This window comes from Cupressus sempervirens, chromosome 3 (genome assembly GCF_028749045.1).
Source record: "Cupressus sempervirens isolate cs-2001-9-10 chromosome 3, ASM2874904v1, whole genome shotgun sequence".
Taxonomy (NCBI): domain Eukaryota; kingdom Viridiplantae; phylum Streptophyta; class Pinopsida; order Cupressales; family Cupressaceae; genus Cupressus; species Cupressus sempervirens.
In genome coordinates this window covers 922809615-922826959 of record NC_143120.1, presented here as the reverse complement: position 1 = coordinate 922826959, position 17345 = coordinate 922809615, and positions in this window count along the sequence as shown.

Genomic DNA, 17345 nt, shown 5'->3' with positions numbered 1-17345 from the left:
CTGCAACCTATTTTCCCTCCTTGAGGGTACAAGAGAAGGACACCACTTTAAATTTATCAATAATTTCCCAAACTTTTTCTAGAATATAACCAAATTTCCAGTTCTGTGATTCTTTCTTGACACATGAATTAATAACTACTGAAGAATCCCCCTTAATGTAAATATTAGCTATGCTTAGTTGAAATGCTAGTTCTAAACCAAGTAAGAGTACCATGGCTTCAGCTTTATTATTTGTACTAATCAATAATTTTTGAGCCAACATACCCAACACCTGTCCATTACGATCTCTTATACACACTCCATCTCCTGATTCACCAGGATTACCTCTTGAGCAGCCATCAAAGTTTAACTTACAAATTCCCCTAATAGGGGGTATCCATTTAACCATCTTTCTGTTATGTTTCTCACAAGGACCTCCCGAAGTAATTAGTTGGTAAGATGGAGAGGGTAAAGAAGCCCATCTATTAGCCAAAGCAATATCCCAACCTGAGACAATAAGATGTTCAAAAGTTCTTTTGACATAGGCTGCTACAACTTCCCCAACTATAACTTCTAATGCTGACAACACATATTCAAATGTGGAAGGTTGATTTCAAAAAATCCTTTTATTCCTTTCCCACCAAATAGCCTAGATAACTATTGCTAGGATACACTTCCAAATACAAGAGTAAAAAGAGTGGTTAATCGAGGTTGGCCGGTCTTGGAACATATCCCATAAGGTGTTAGGAAAGGGTATACTGTAATTTAATTGTTGAAGAATGAAGATCCAACATTGATGTGCCAATTTACACTAAATAAAGAGGTGATCAACATTCTCCACTTCCTCCATACATATTACACATTGCATATGGTGAGTAATGTTCAATTTTGATAACTTGTCTCCTATCAAGATTCTCTTTTTCAAATCTAACAAAGCAAAATTTATTGCCTTTGGTAAGACTATCGGGTTCCTACAAAATTTGAAAGGTCAAAATGATTTATAACCAATTTCTATATTCTTGGCAACTAGGTAACCCAATTTAACTGAGTATCTACCCTCTTGGTGTGGGGCCCAAATCAATGTATCTGGGAGATTAGATTCTAAAATAGTCCTTGATTTACAAATACTAACAAATTCTTTTTTGATCTGATAAGGAATTGGTAACTTATTTGGGTTTTTCCAAGTAACTCTTCCTAATACTGGATCAACAAACTAGAAATAATCAATAACATAGGGACCCCATTCAGCACAAAAAATTGTAATCTAGTTATCAAAAGATGGAGAGTTACATAGTCGAGGGAGGCCATTCCATGAATCCTGCCAAAAAAGTGCCTTGGAACCATTATTAATTTTCCAAGTCAAATATCTAGCAACTAAATCTCAAGATTCCACCAAGAAGTTCCAAACAGTTGACTCTTTAGGCAAGTGCTCCATAGTAAAAATTCTAGAGGAGTCAGAAGAAGCTAAATATTTTCTTTAGAGAATCCTACACCATTTAGCCTTAGCTTTCTCATACAAAGACCAAACTAATTTTTCTCCAAAAGAAATATTTCTTAAAGCCAGATTGGGAAGATTAATCCCACCTTGATATTTTTCTAAAGACATTTCCTTTAATGAGATGAGAGGGATTTTGCTATTACTTTTTTTATTTTGTATCCATAAAAAATATTGAATGATACCTTCAATCTGCTTGATAATATGCCTAGGTGTTGATAATATAGAGAAGTAATAATTTGGGATAGCTGATAAGATAGAATTGACTAAAAGAATTTTTCCAGATAGAGAGAACCATCTTACCTTCCAAGCCATAGTTCTAGCTTTAATTCTTTCAACTATATTTTTCTAGTAAGAAGCTTTATTACTGCCCATAAAAAAGGGACACCCAAGTATGTAGATGGTAACTTTTCCTCCTCAAAATGAAGAATCCTTTTAATCCTTTATACAATAGATGGAGTTGTATTGAAAAAGAAGATTCTAGATTTAACCATGCTGATCTTCTGACCTAAAAATAGTGAATATTAGTCTAATAAATATTTAATGTGCTTGGCCTCATTAATATTTGCAGAACCAAACAATAAAGTGTCATCTGCAAAGAGAGAATGTGTGATTACTAGATCATTTCCTCCAAATTGGATGCCTTTCCAAAGTTCCAATTGTTGAGATTGAATTTGGCCCTAATAAAATATTTTTCCATCAGAATAAATAAGGTTGGTGAAAGAGGATTGCCTTGTCTAATACCTTGAAAAGATTTGAAGAACCCCTCTAGCGAGCCATTAATAAGAACAAAAAATGTAGCCCCCAAAATACATGCTTTGATCCATTTGCACTAGGCTTTACTGAATCCAAATTTCTCCAAAACTTTGATAAGAAAGGACCAATTAACTCTATCATACGCCTTCATCATGTCAAGTTTAATAACAAAGGCGGGGATTTTATTTTCTTTAATATAATAAAGAGTTTCATGAGTGACAATTGCCCCTTCTAATGTCCCCTTGCCTAGTACAAAACCACCCCATTCTGGAGAAATGATATTGGGCAAAAAAACTTGCAATCTAGAATAAATTGCCTTTGTGAATATTTTATATATCGTGTTACATAATGAAATTGGTCTAAAATCAGCAAAATTTTAGGGATCACTAGTCTTAGGAATGATGGAAATATTAGAAGTATTAAAATTCCCACACATATAACCCTTGTGTCAGGAGGATTCAAGGGCCATAAGTAAATCCCAACCTAGAACATCCCAACATTTCTAGAAGAAAAGAACTGTAAAACCATCAAAACCAGGTGCTTTATCTAGGGGCAAGGATTGAACTATTTTCTAAATTTCCTCCAAAGTGAAGGGTTTTATTAGAGAATCATTATCTTGGTCTGATATAATTCTTGAGACTACCTCTGAAAAAAAGTTAATTGGATGACTATTTATATTCATTTGCTTTGATGGATCAAGAAGTTCTTTAAAGAATCTGACCCCTTCCCTTTTGATACTTGCCTCATCTAATAATATATTGCCCATAAGTTGTTCCTTGATTTATTTTCCTTTTTTTGACTTGTTGAATAATCAAATAATTTTTTCTTATGGTCACCATCAATTAGCCATAATTCTCCTGATTTTTTCTACCAATATTCTTCCTCCCTATTATTTAGATTGTTTTTTGTCACTTAACCAATTTTTCCTATTTTGTTGCCATCAATGCCAAAGGGGAAGATTGTTGAAAATAGGCTAATTAAGATATGTAATTTTTATCATTAATGGTAATGTACATGATGTACATGTTGATAGGAAATCTCAAAAATAAAGATACTTAGTGTTTGGTTATCAGAAAATTGTCTAAGTATAGAGTTAGGTTTACAACAATATATTGTTTTGTTTATAACATGTTGCAGACATCATATTATGAAAAGTGAAGTTACATGGAGATAGTATACATTTTTTTGATGATGTGTATAATGTTGAAAGTTTGTACAAACTATACAAAATATAGTTAATCATGTTTTGATGAAGCAGGATAGCAAAATTGAAGGGAAGAATTTTTTTGTTTGCAAAACAATTACTTGTCCAATTATGGCCAACATCCTAGATGTTTACTCTAACTTGAAAAAGTGAATTGTGGTTATAGCCAACCCAGTAGTATTTCATGTAAAGGAATGGTATTTATGTAAAGGACTTCTTGCGATAAGAAGGGTGCTATTGCGAATGTGTATGTGTGTACTATTGTGTATCAAGTGTGCAAACTTGAGAGCAAACTTTTGTGAAAGAGATATATGCAAAATTTTGCATGAACTATCTGGTGATCTAAGATCAAGCTAAAGATCATAGATAAAGGAAGGAAAATAATTGTAGATTACTTGTTTGAGTAGTGAGCTCTTCTTGTAGTTGAAATTGCATGTTTGGGCAGTGGGCTCTTCTTGCATACATTATACTACCACTCCTAACAGGGTTGGAATCTCCTAACAGGGGTTCAAGTATGCTAATAGGGACTATTGTACTAATTTTTTTCATTGACTCCTAACAAGGTCCATACTCTAACAAGGAACATATATATCAGTATACTATCTAGTGGGTATCATCTCCATTGGGGTTTTCCCTTGGTCAGGGTTTCCCTAGGAAAAAAAATATGGTATCATGAGTTATCTTTGTGCACTATTACTGTTAGTGTTCAACATTACTTTATTTATTTGTTATGCATTTTTTAAAGTAAGTAATAATATCTAGTTGGTGACTAAAGGATGTAGATTACTAATTCACCCCCCCATCAATAATCCCTATTTCTAATAGAACATTCAAGAGAACTGAATCAGCTAGATAGAGTCTAATGAGACCCTTAGATTTCTGATCCTTGACATCACAATCTACTTGAGATATTGTTTTAGGTCTCACTTCAAGTGAAGCTGCCTCCCATAGATCATGATCTTCAAGCAAGTCTTCCATCTTTTGTTTCCATAGCTCGAAGTTACTGCCATTAAGTTTCTCCACCTCCATTTTTCTGTATGATAAACTTGCCATCTTAATTTGCTAATAAGATTCAGAATGCCCTACATAGAACTCCCACTTAACTTCAGATTAGCTCAAAAAACCCTATCGAATAACTGGGATCAAAAGTTGATCAAGCTCTGATACAGTGCGGAAACAACTTCCTACACTAATGACTTTAGGAAAGTATTGTGCAAATTCATATTAAATCTTTACAATTTTAGATTAGATATTATGTAAACAATAATGTTACAGTCAACCATGAATATAGAAAATAGATAGGGAAAGAAACACATAAACACAAAGATATGTCAGTGGGGAATTTTTTTTTGGTAAAACAACCCCACCCCTCCAAAACCAACACAATGTATTATCTTCAACACATAGGGCTACAAATACACTTGCAATGCAAGTTCTTTTAGGAGAACAATGACATAGAAGACCAATCCAGTAGCAACATACCAAACCAACAATACACTTTCTCACTCTCAAAACTGCAACCCTAAACAATTCTTATATCATGCACTTTCCCTTTTAGGGCAACTTCCAAAGAACAACTGTATTAGGCTTTGACCATTCTCTGGAAAAATAGGAACCTCGTGCATGAGTTGGAGACTCGACTATATAGTACTCAATGATAAATTTACACATTTGTTCACATCTTCACCCATCATCAAATCTTCTAGAGATAGCTCTTACGCTTCATAGGAATCCATCATAAATGTTTTAGCCATGATCTCCTTACACAAAATTCAAGATGCCAACACGTACAAGTGGATTGACACATCAACATGCCAACTAGATATGTACACTCACACTTAATTACATTATTTGAAAAAAGTACATTTACAAAAAAAAAAAAAGAAGGAATTATCCACGGTTAAGACACCTTATTCCTGACAATGACTAAGTGCACAAATCTATACAAACTATACAAAAGTAGTTATGTAGTAAACAATAGTAAAGACAGTCAATAGAGCATAAAAAAAAAGGTGAATTGCACATTAAGGAATTATTTTGGTTAAGAAATGATTATTTAAATAATTAGGGATGACATAATAGATGTTAACCCTAAGAGGAAAAGAGTTATTTTTGTATTATACCAAGTGTGTGAGTGCTTGAAGGCCAACATGGAAGGTTTTGTAATAAGGAATGGTCTAAGTAAAAGATTGAGATATGTGAAGTTGTGTGGCAATATGTGTAGTATGTGAATGTTTTGAATATGATGTGAATTTTGATGTATGATAAGAGATATGTGAAGTACAATAGTAAAGATGTTTTTGTATCTATCTCTTTTATAAATAAGAATTGCATTATATAATTTCATGTTTGCGTAGTGGGATCATCTTTCATACATTTTTTAATATCAACTCCTAATAGGGTTTAGACTTTTAACAGGGCCTAGTCCTCTAACAAGGACCAAGTCACTATATATACTACATAGACTCTTAATAGGGTCAATATCCTTAATCAAATTCTTTTTTTTAGTGGATCATTTTGTGGGTACCTTGTAGGGATTTTCCCTTGGCTAGGTTTCCCTAGTGAACAAAATATGGTGCTATGATTTCTTCTTGTGTATGGTTATATTTTTTGTTCAACATTGTTGGTTTACTTTCATATGCATGTTATAAAGTAATTAAAAATATTCAAATATGGGCAAAAGTTTGTAGAATATTGATTCACCCCACTCCCTCTCAATAATACCCATTTCTAACAAAAGGGTCTCTTGCATCAAAGTGGAAGGTTGTCTATCCATGGTCATGCTTCCAAAAGTTTATTTTCGTCCATCTTGGAAAACCAATGTTTGGAAGGCCCCCCAAGTCAACTATGGGTTGTCCTAAGGTAAAAAATGACCTTTACCCATAGGTATATCAACTGATCTTGCTAAAAAAGGCTTAAACTCAACCTTGGGTGCTCATTTGACATGAACTAAGGCTCTGTAACCAAGTGGGTCATAGGGGGATTCCAAAATGGCACTATGGTAAGGTCAAGACACATACTCCCCAAGTGGACATGCCATTGCCACATATGCACAAAAAAAATGTCAATTGACACCACAAAAACACATCACATTCCACATGGCATGTCCACTCTAGAATAACACTTTTACAATTTTCAAATAATAATTAAACACTCATGGAAGGATCAAATTTATAAATAAAAATTCTATTACATACAAGGTTGTGTCTCTTCAATAGATGTAATATTGGCTTGACTATTTCACAATGGTTTTGTAAAATCTCTTTGAATTAATTCCATGGATTCCCTAGACATCTCAATTGAAATATCAATAGTCTAAGAAATCACATAAATATATACAATGTGCAAACATGATCACAACATTCACATAATAATATTCACCATTCAACCAATCCAATCTGACTTAATACTTTCTAACATATGAAATACAACTTAAATAGTTCACACTAGAAACATATTCATGTAACACAAACTAAATCATCATTTTCAAAATTCTTTCATATAGAGCACAATCATCATATCTTAATATCTATGCAAATCTATTAACCATAATGCAAAACTAAAGTATTCAATTATCATGATGAGATAATAAATTAAGTTCCATATCCATAAAATAAATTAAGTGAGCTAATAAAAATACATATATAATTATGTCCACATAGTTTTTTGATAATCAAACATAACATGAAATGCATCACACCAAATTTTACCCTTCCTTGTCAATGTGGTACAATCCATAAAACCTCAACATGATAGATCAACAAAAATATGATTACAATATGATAATTTATCAAATGCAATGACATGCTCAAGGTGGGACCTCACATCTATTGGCATTATGTTGTATTTTTCATTAGTGACAACACTTATTCAATTCTGTATGGTTACTGAGCTCATCACTTTGTATACAGCTTATATTAAGCATTCAGTGGTTACCAAGTAAGATCACTCAGTTAAGCAGTTCACATTGAGCATTCTTGAACCTACCGAGTGAGTGTGTAGTCAAGCAGTGTTTACTAAGCCTACAGTGTTCACTAAGTAGATATTGGTCATCGAGCTTCACAGTGTCTACCGAGTCATCAGTTTATGTGATAAGAAGCCAGTGTCTACTGAGTGATGGATGTGTAGTGTATATTGAGTGAAAGCAAGGTAAAAAAAGGATTCAGTATCTACTGAGTGACAATATATCCACTAAGTCTCCAATGGTTACCGAGTTCAAAGCTACATTATGTGATTAGTATGGACCAAGCCTCTACTTCTACTGAGTGCATGATGATGATGTCGAGTAATACAGTGGATGTCGAGTATCAGAAGGTCACCAAGTCAGCTTATAGAACCCAAGTTTCTACTATTTGGCTAACTCAATAATATTTTGTTTTCTTGTGTTTTAGCCAACCTTTTATTTGTAAATATTGGAATGGTATATATGCAATGTATTGTATCATTTTCAATGTGTGGATGAGCATATCAAGGAATGAATATGTAATATTTTGAGAAGAGTGAATTCTAATCAACAATAGAGTAGAGTATTCAACAAGGTCTACAAGGAGTATTAAAGTTATATCAATCACAAGAGGTGATCTATACTTCAAGGATCTAATTAGAAATTAAGTTGTAAGTTAGATCAACTATTTCATCCTGACAGGTGAATCAATTTTCTAAATCCTTTAATAGGGTAGACTTAATAGTCTTTGTTTAAATCTCTTAATAGAGTGCATACTTCATTCTATGTTTGTAAAACCTCTAACAAGGTGGATTTAGCAGTCCAAATTGCTCTTAACAGGGCAGATCATTAAAAGTGGTCAATGTAAGCCCTAACAGGCCAACTTTATAATGCAGTAGTGAAGTTTTGTGGATATCATCCCCACCCTTGTTTTACTTTCTATTTGGAAGGTTTTTGGATCACCAAAATATTGTGTTCATGTATTATGAATGTTTATGCATGAATGATGAATGGATTAAGTACTAAATTAATTTAAAGTTTTTGAGGTTACTGATTCACCCCTCCCCTCTCAGTAAACTAGCTAGTGTTGATTATTTCCAACAATAGGTATTAGAGCTTTGTGGTTCTCAGGATAAAGTTTGATGGCTTGAGAAAAGATCAAGGGTAATGGAGATATTCATACTTGACAAAGCCATTGACAATGAAAAGCTAGATCTAGAGATGGCCATAGCTCAATTCAAGGAAGCAAAAGAGCATCTTTCCCAATCCTTGAAAAGAAGAAAGGAACTTGCAAAAAAAATGAATGACCACCAGTATATTGAAGAAAAGATTGAATACTTTTTCCCTTCAAGTAGTTCAAATGAAGCAAATGAGGCAATCAAAGAATTCCTAGAAAAGAATAGCTCTCTACAAGAAGAGGTGAGAAAATTGAAAAGAGAACAAGAAATTTAGTTAATAAGAATGTGTGAAATCTTGGAATAAAGGAATAAGGCAAGTGAAGACTTGGAGACAAGTAACAATGCAACTCAAAGTCAATCCTTTCAGTAAGAAAGTCTTATCAATTAGCTATCCAATGCAAATGAGGAAATCATGAATTTGAGATCTGAAAATGAAAGCTTAAGGAATGATTTAATTACCGAAAGACAAATAAATGAAAGATTGAAAGCTAATCTAATTTCTAAAAAGCTACTCAATGAAAGGATGATGAAATCTCAAGAAAATATGGATCAATTGAATCAAAAAAGTGAGCAGAATCTCTATAGGCAAAAAGGTAAAGTAGGACTTGGATACAAAGAAGAAGGTGAATCTTCCAAGAAAGGTGCCCAAAGGAATCAAAGACCTACTTGCAATCACTGTGGTAAGTTAGGTCATACATCAAATAAATGTTGGAGCAATGGAAAGGAAAAATTCAATGAAAAATGCTACAATTGCAATCAACATGGTCATAAAGCTAATGAATGCAAGGAGAAACCAAAATTTGAAGGTAAATGTCACAAATGCAAGAAACAAGGTCACAAGGCATCTGAATGTAGATCTAAATCATTTAATCTAGCTGAACAACTTGTAAAGGAAATATTTGGTTGGGACTATAATACCTAGTGTAGATGTCACTATTGTAGAGAATATGGACACATTTGCATAAACTATGCAAGCCATCACTTGAGAAAGAAGGATACAACAGTAAGATGTTATACATGCACTAAACTTGGTCATATAGTTAGAACTACATGAACATAGGAAAGGTTGAAGATGAAAAGAATGCTAAAGCTAATAATATCAGGAAGCAAATGAGACTGCAGTGGATTCCCAAATCTACCAAGCAGAACAATTCAAATGATGGCCATGCCACTAAAGAAGTGGGTGACTCACCCATTTCCAATTAGATTCTCAAAGGAAGGACTAGAATTGTATCTTCAAGACAAATCTCGAGCACTTTCAAATAAAAGAAAGTAGAAGATCCAAATTGGTATTTTAGATACAAAGGGATCACATGAAATCAACATTCATCAAGCAAGGTTGGTCATAGACTCAACCGAGCTAGGTCAAGAGTAATAAGATTTTTGTTTAGTCGTCGAGTCACAGGCTTCTACCGAGCATAGTGAATGGATGACAGTTTGTCATGCACTACATCATTATGGTGCCAAGCATTAAATGAAAAATTTCCATCAAAAGGGGCAGAATTTGACTTCATTTTTCACTACAACTTTAGTGTACATAGAGCACAGTGATTCTAGGTGCATCTAAGCAAATTCAAGTGAATTTGCAGCAAAAAATTTGTTCAAAAAAATTCTTTCATTTACTGAGCAGCAATGGCATCCAGAAGTAGCAGTAGTAGCAAGGCAAAAAGAGGATCTGAGATGTTGGTAAAAGGTGTGGAATGGAAAGTGCCAAACTTCAAGATAGTACCAACAGTTGCAGAGTCACTGGACCCTAATGGATCTCAATCACAAATTCCTCCCAAGATACTCCTAATTAACAATATTCACACTCATTTTAAGTGTTCAATTCAAGAAATTGGAAACTTAGAGATGGATAGTGCCATAGAAGAAATGTGTGTTGATGGTTCATTGAAACCCAAGCATAAGCATCTCAAGACCAAAGGATTAACCCATATCCTGCATATGCCAAAGAATTTTCAAATTAAGTAGATTAAGTATATTCTCATTTGTGTGCACAATGGTCAATTATTGTTAAAATAGCCTATATTGATCACCAAGAAGATGATTCATAAGATCATAGGTCTTGCTATGTTGAGCAAAGTCAAAACTACCAAAACCCTAGGTCAGGATGAACTTCAAAAGAAAACCCTAGCTGATTGGGATAGTACAGGTGATGCAGGCGCACATTAAATACAAGAACATGAGAAAGTTAAGATTCATTATTTGTGATATTAAATACATTTGAGTCATTTATATTGTATTTGGGTCAAGTTGTAAAGGCTATGAAGCCATTTTGTCAAAAATGTAAAAGTTGCATAAAAAGTTGTAAAATGCAACATTGAGAAAGTTGCTAATAATAGAAAAATGATGTAAAAAGGTATATGGTTGGTCTTGGGGGTAGTTAGGAAGGTTTATAACTGTCAAATGGATATAAAAACCATTTTATGGTCGAACCAAATCAATTTGGAGAAGAGGAAATACTTTGATACATTTTTGGTGTATTTTATTATTGTGGTTTTGATTGGTTTTTTTAGTTTTAGAGTAGTTTCCAGGCCTTGTATGGCCATGTACAGCCTGGAAACTATGTAATATAGTAATGGATATATAGTATGATGAATCCTACTTCTCACTCTTTTGGTTTGGTTCAATTTTATGAAGAAATGAATAAGTTATGGGTATTTTGGTGAAAGTGGATGTTTGCAGATTTCAGATTCGCTGAATATAGTCATGTTGCAGCGTGTGGTGTGGACATATTTTGGAGACTTGAGATATCTAATGATATTCATTGGAAAGATATGTGAACTACCTTTCATTTCCAACTGGTTTGAATCATTTTCATTTAGATTTGGGAAAGTTATGAAGATTTGAGTGAAAACTGGTTTTTAAATGCCTTCAATGGTGTTGCAGAAAAAGATTTGATATTATACAATGATTTATGAATGAGAAAAGAAAATAACTTATATATTTGGAAACTGGAAACTAGACTTAGAAATGGATACTGCAGAATTGGTTTGGTATTATTTAAATTTATTTTGAGAAAGTTATTTGATTCCCTAGGAAGGGTTAATGGTTTGGCTCCTGATTTATGACAGAAAATATGGGTCTTGGTTCAGAGTACATAATTTATAATCTTCTTATTGGATTGGTCTTAGATTTGGGTATGTTTTAGAATTACTAATTTGGAACAATTCCTCCAAATTATTTTTCAAGAAGATGTTTAGAACCAAAGTTATGAACAATGCAATCAGACATAGCAATCTGATTGCGTGAGTGAAGATGTTGTCTTTATTGGTGTATAATGTCAGGGTTCTTTGTTTTAAATCTTTAAGATGTTCTTGGTTCCTTGAGGGTGTACCAGCCTATTTTGAATCTCTTGAGTTGAACTAATATTCCTTGAAGATAAATACAGAGGGCTTTGCATCAAGAGGTCTAAAGATTAGCATTATTTCTGATGTTGAATTAAGATTTGGTATTTACATCATTGCTCATAAGATTTATAGCTCCAGTCATTTGAATAGTGTACAATGTGAGGTAGTGGATTTGGCATTTAAGGTTGTGAAAAAGAATTTGGAATTTGATCTATCAGAATTATTGTTGAAATAGTTGAATAAAAATATAGATAGTATCAAGAATTCAAAGAACAACCCTTGCAAATTTGGTTCTCTGCCAACATGTCTTTTCTTTTATGTTCAAAAGTTTTTCCCATCAAAAGGTTCAATAGTATGGAAGAAAGATACTCCAATTCTGTATCAAATTAATGATTTCATTGCTGAAATGGGTATAAATTTTGATAGCATTATGGATAACTACTTTGAATATTTTAAGGAGAAGATGAATAACAAGTTTAGGATTCCTCCTAAGCTTGTTGAAGACTACAAAGATGATGCATGTTTTATTGTTGATTGTGATAGAGTGTATATCCAGGCAGTCAATCTTAGAGTTGCATGGGTGAAACCTCTTCCATATGAGGTTAGCATTGATGAAACCATAGATATCATTGAAGCACTAGTGAATAAGCCAATAGATCCCAAGCAAACAATTTTTGGAACTTATGAAGAGGCCAAAGCTAGAATTGAGCTTGAAATCAAGCTACCCTAGGCTATTAGCAAAGGCAAGAGGAAGGTTGCCAAGTTGAAAATTGCAAGTGACCCTCTCATGCTTACTAGGGGAAAAGGAGATGATGAAGAAGAATTTGAAGAAGAAGAAGAAGAGTAGGAATCCAAGAAGGAGGAAGAGCCAGTGAAAAAGAAAGGTAGGGTAATCATTACCAAGCCACCCAAGGCCTCCAAAGCTGTATTCACAAGAAGATCTAAAAAGAAAGGAGAAAGTGAAGTTGTTCTTGTTAAGACTCCTCTCACATTTCAATAAAGACTCAATAAATTGAGAGTAGGTGCTAGAATCAATAACTTCAAAGCACTCAACTATGAATCCAGGACTCCATCAGAACAAAAGGAAGTTGAAGATCTAATCATGGACAAGCTAGGAAAATGGAAGTTCTCTCCTAATTAGTTTGCTTCACAAATACTTGCAATCTTATTAGACAAAGTCAAGGTTAGGTGGTAATTACTTGAGCAGATAGGTAAAGATATATTTGAGCAATCCTTGACAAAATTTCTACCAAATCTTTCAAATGTAGAAGTCAAGATAGCTATGAAAAAGAATGAAGAGAAAATGATGATGAGATTTCATACTTATCTGATTTTGGTAAAAGAAATTGAGCATGTGGTCAAGGATGCCACATCTATGTGGGAAAACATCTATAATCTGAGCAAGCCCAATGAAGATCTAGTAGAGATCAAGGATGATGATGATGACGGTGACAATGAAGAAGAAGATAACACTCCATGTGTCACTTTTGATGTTGAAGACTATCAGTCATTAAAGAATGATGATTAAGAGAAAGAGGAAGAAGCTAAAGAAGAAGACAAGGAGATGAAGAGAGTGATCCAGTGAGAATTGTAGAAAAATTTATAGCCTCCCTTCCTCATTCTCCACCTAAAACTACCACATCATCAGGGTTGGAGACAACTTTAGCAAATGTAACTACAGCTACAATAGACACATCATCTATTTAGTCACCATTTGCTACCTCACAGCTCCATGTATCTACAATGGAAGTGTCTACCACTTCATCTACTAAGCTACAACCCTCTTCATTAGCTCTTGAGTCAACAACATCAGCTGCACCCAATTCTACAATTTTGTCAACTTCTTCAATTGTAGCATGTATAGTAAATTTATGTTCATGTTCTATAGTTTTGTCTACAACAACTTTGATAGCACCAACTTTTTTTCCAATGAATTCTTCTCTTGTAAGTACTCTTTAATTTTGGGTAGCACATTAGTTTTGGATATAGTTAGCACTTCTTTCAATTTTCCTTTAGTTGAACCGATTCAAGTTTTTATTTCAAGTCTAGTTATTTCTACAATTGTTTCTATTCCTAAGTCCAAGGCAGTAAGGTTAGAAGTAGAACCAAGGACACCCCTAAAACTTCTACTTACTGGTAAGGAAATTGATGAAGACATTGATTTGGACAAGGAAATTGTTATTCCCAAGTTGGATCTGGATACTGCTACAGTTGATGAAATAACACTAGTTAGTCAACTTTTGGAGCAAAAGGCAAGGTAGAAACAACTCAGAGCTAAAAGAGATACAGAGTTTAGAATAATTGAGAATACTAAGAATATAATAATAGAAGCTACAAATGTTGATGTGGATTCTTCACAACACAATTTGCTACAATTAGAAGAAGTAGTGTATAAGTTCAATTAGGATACTTCTGGCCAAGAGAAGCTAATTGAGAAGGCAGAGAAAAAGTTTGATAATAAGGTGCTTGAGCACATTGTTCAGTGTATTGCTATAAACCAGGTTGAACTATCCTCAATTTTGAGTAATCTTATACATTCTTTTTCCAATGTGACATCATTTTTTGCTAAGCTTTGTGATGTTATCAAGTATACCAAGGAAATCAATGAGAAATTGAATAAGATTGATATAGATATGAAGGTTGTAGCTTGACCCTAGTTCAAGCTTAGCACATCACATCAAGGTGAGATTTTTGTCAGATATGTAGGAAAAATTGCTAAGAGAGGAAGCCAGGATTAGATCCACACTATTACATTCTTTTTCCAATGTGACATCACTTTTTGCTAAGCTTTGTGATGTTATCAAGTATACCAAGGAAATCAATGAGAAATTGAATAAGATTGATATAGATATGAAGGTTGTAGCTTGACCCTAGTTCAAGCTTAGCACATCACATCAAGGTGAGATTTTTGTCAGATATGTAGGAAAAATTGCTAAGAGAGGAAGCCAGGATTAGATCCACACTAATAGATATCCAAAACATGATTCTTCTAGTTATGGACTCAATGTGTTGCATATTCAAAGGCATTGGTCCAGGATAACAATTTTTCTATAGCAGATCATATGATTGAACTTTGAGCAGAAGTTCAAGTGGCATTCTCCACCTACAAAATTTTGCAACACAACTGGGATAAGACTTTAGCTCTTACTCTCAAGGTACACTCTGAATTTCTCTCACATTTTGGTGTGTCTATTTGAATATATTGAATAACTCTTGGCATTATTGTCAAAAAGGGGGAGTAAGAGATCATAAGAGACTTGTGGAGACAATAATAAAGAAAATAGATTGATATATGTACAGAGAGACTATGTATATATTATGTCATATGTATGGGGGAGATATGTGAAAAATGTATATACAATAGCTTTACAAAGATCAGTTTTGAAAAATCAAAAATTAGTATGTCAGTGTACATAAGCCCTATAAGTGTTTTTGTCACTAATGCCAAAGGGGGAGATTGTTGGCATTATTTTTTATTTTCATTAGTGACAACACTTATTCAATTATGTATGGTTATCGAGCTCATCACTATGTATACAACTTATACTGAGCATTGAGTGGTTACCAAGTAAGATCACTCAGTTAAGTAGTTCACACCAAGGATTCCTAAAGCTACCGAGTGAATGTGCAGTCCATAGTGTTTACTGAGACTACAATGTTCACCGAGTAGATAGTGGTCACCAAGCTTCATAGTGTCTACCGAGTCATCAATTTGTGTGATAAGAAGCCAATGTCTACTAAGTGATGGATGTGTAGTGTTTACCAAGTGAAAGAAAAGTAAACAAAGGATTCAATATCTACCAAGTGATAATATATCCACCGAGTTCGAAGCTACATTGTGTTATTAGTATGGACTAAGCCTCTACTTCTACCAAGTGCATGACGATGCCGAGTAATGCAATGGATGCCAAGTATCAGAAGGTCACCAAGTCAATTTATAGAACCTGATTTCTACTATTTAGTTGACTCAATAATATTTTGTTTACTTGTGTTTTAGCCAACCTCGTATTTGTAGATATTGGAATGGTATATATGTAATGTGTTGTATCATTTGCAATGTGTGGATGAGCATATCAAGGAATGAATATGTAATGTTTTGAGAAGAGTGAATTTGAATCAGCAACAAAATAGAGTATTCAGCAAGGTCTACAAGGAGCAGTAAAGTTATATCAATCACAAGAGGTGATTTGTACTTCAAGGATCTAATCAACAATCAAGTTGTAAGTCAGATGTGCTATTTCATCCTGATAGGTGAATCAATTTTTTAAATCCTTTAATAGGGTAGACTTAACAACCTTTTGTTAAATCTCTTAACATAGTGCATACTTCATTGTATGTATGTAAAACCTCTAACAAGGTGGATCTAGAAATCCAAATTTCTCTTAATAGGGCAGATCATTAGAAGTGGTCAATGTAAGCCCTAACATGCCAACTTTATACTGTAGTAGTGAAGTTTTGAGGGTATCATCCCCACCCCAATTTTACTTTCTATTTGGAAGGTTTATGGGCCACCAAAATACTGTGTTCATGTGTTATGAATATTTATGCATGAATAATGAATGGATTAAGTACTAAATTAATTTAAAGTTTTTGAGGTTACTAATTCACCCCTCCCGTCTTAGTAACCTAGCTAGTCTTGATTATTTCCAACAACACCACATACTATCCTTCATATCAATCAATCATCATGAGATCACTTATAATATTCAATTATTGTCAGGTGGTAAAGCATAATAGAATCAAGTGCATGATTCATAAAAATAGTCAAGGTAGCTAGTCAAGGTGCATGCATATTTATGTCAACATAAGTTTGATATTCAATCATTATATGGAATCCCTATGACCTATGTTTCTAATTTATTCTAAATCATAAATACTAACATAGTAATTTAAGATCATACAATAATCTTACCATGCAAACACTTCTTAGTCAAACAAAAATTTCATCTATAATTCCTAATGATTATCTTGAAGGTAAGTGTTAAATATTTCTACCATAATAACTATCTAAATCAATCATCCTAGATAAAAACATGTTATATCATAAAGTTATGAACAAGGGTTCTACACTAATATAGGGATGTATCAAGCCTTTGATCATTAAAGTCTAAACATATAAATCTATTAACAAAATAGGACATATAATCATGGTAATAAATAAAAGCTATATCTACCCTTGAATATGCTCTTGCAATTTTTCATTGATGAAGGGATCAACATACAAGAACCCTAGAGATAATCTTAATAACTTCCTTAAAATGCAATGCATCAATTTTCCACATGGAGAACAAAATGTGATTTAAAACAATATTCTCAAGGAAATCCATCACTTATGAAACATCTCATATTGCATTCTTAACCTTTCTTACCCTCTAACAAGGGGCATATTTGTAAAGTTAAAGTTTTTCTTAATGCATAAGAGGAGGGGTGTTACAATAGT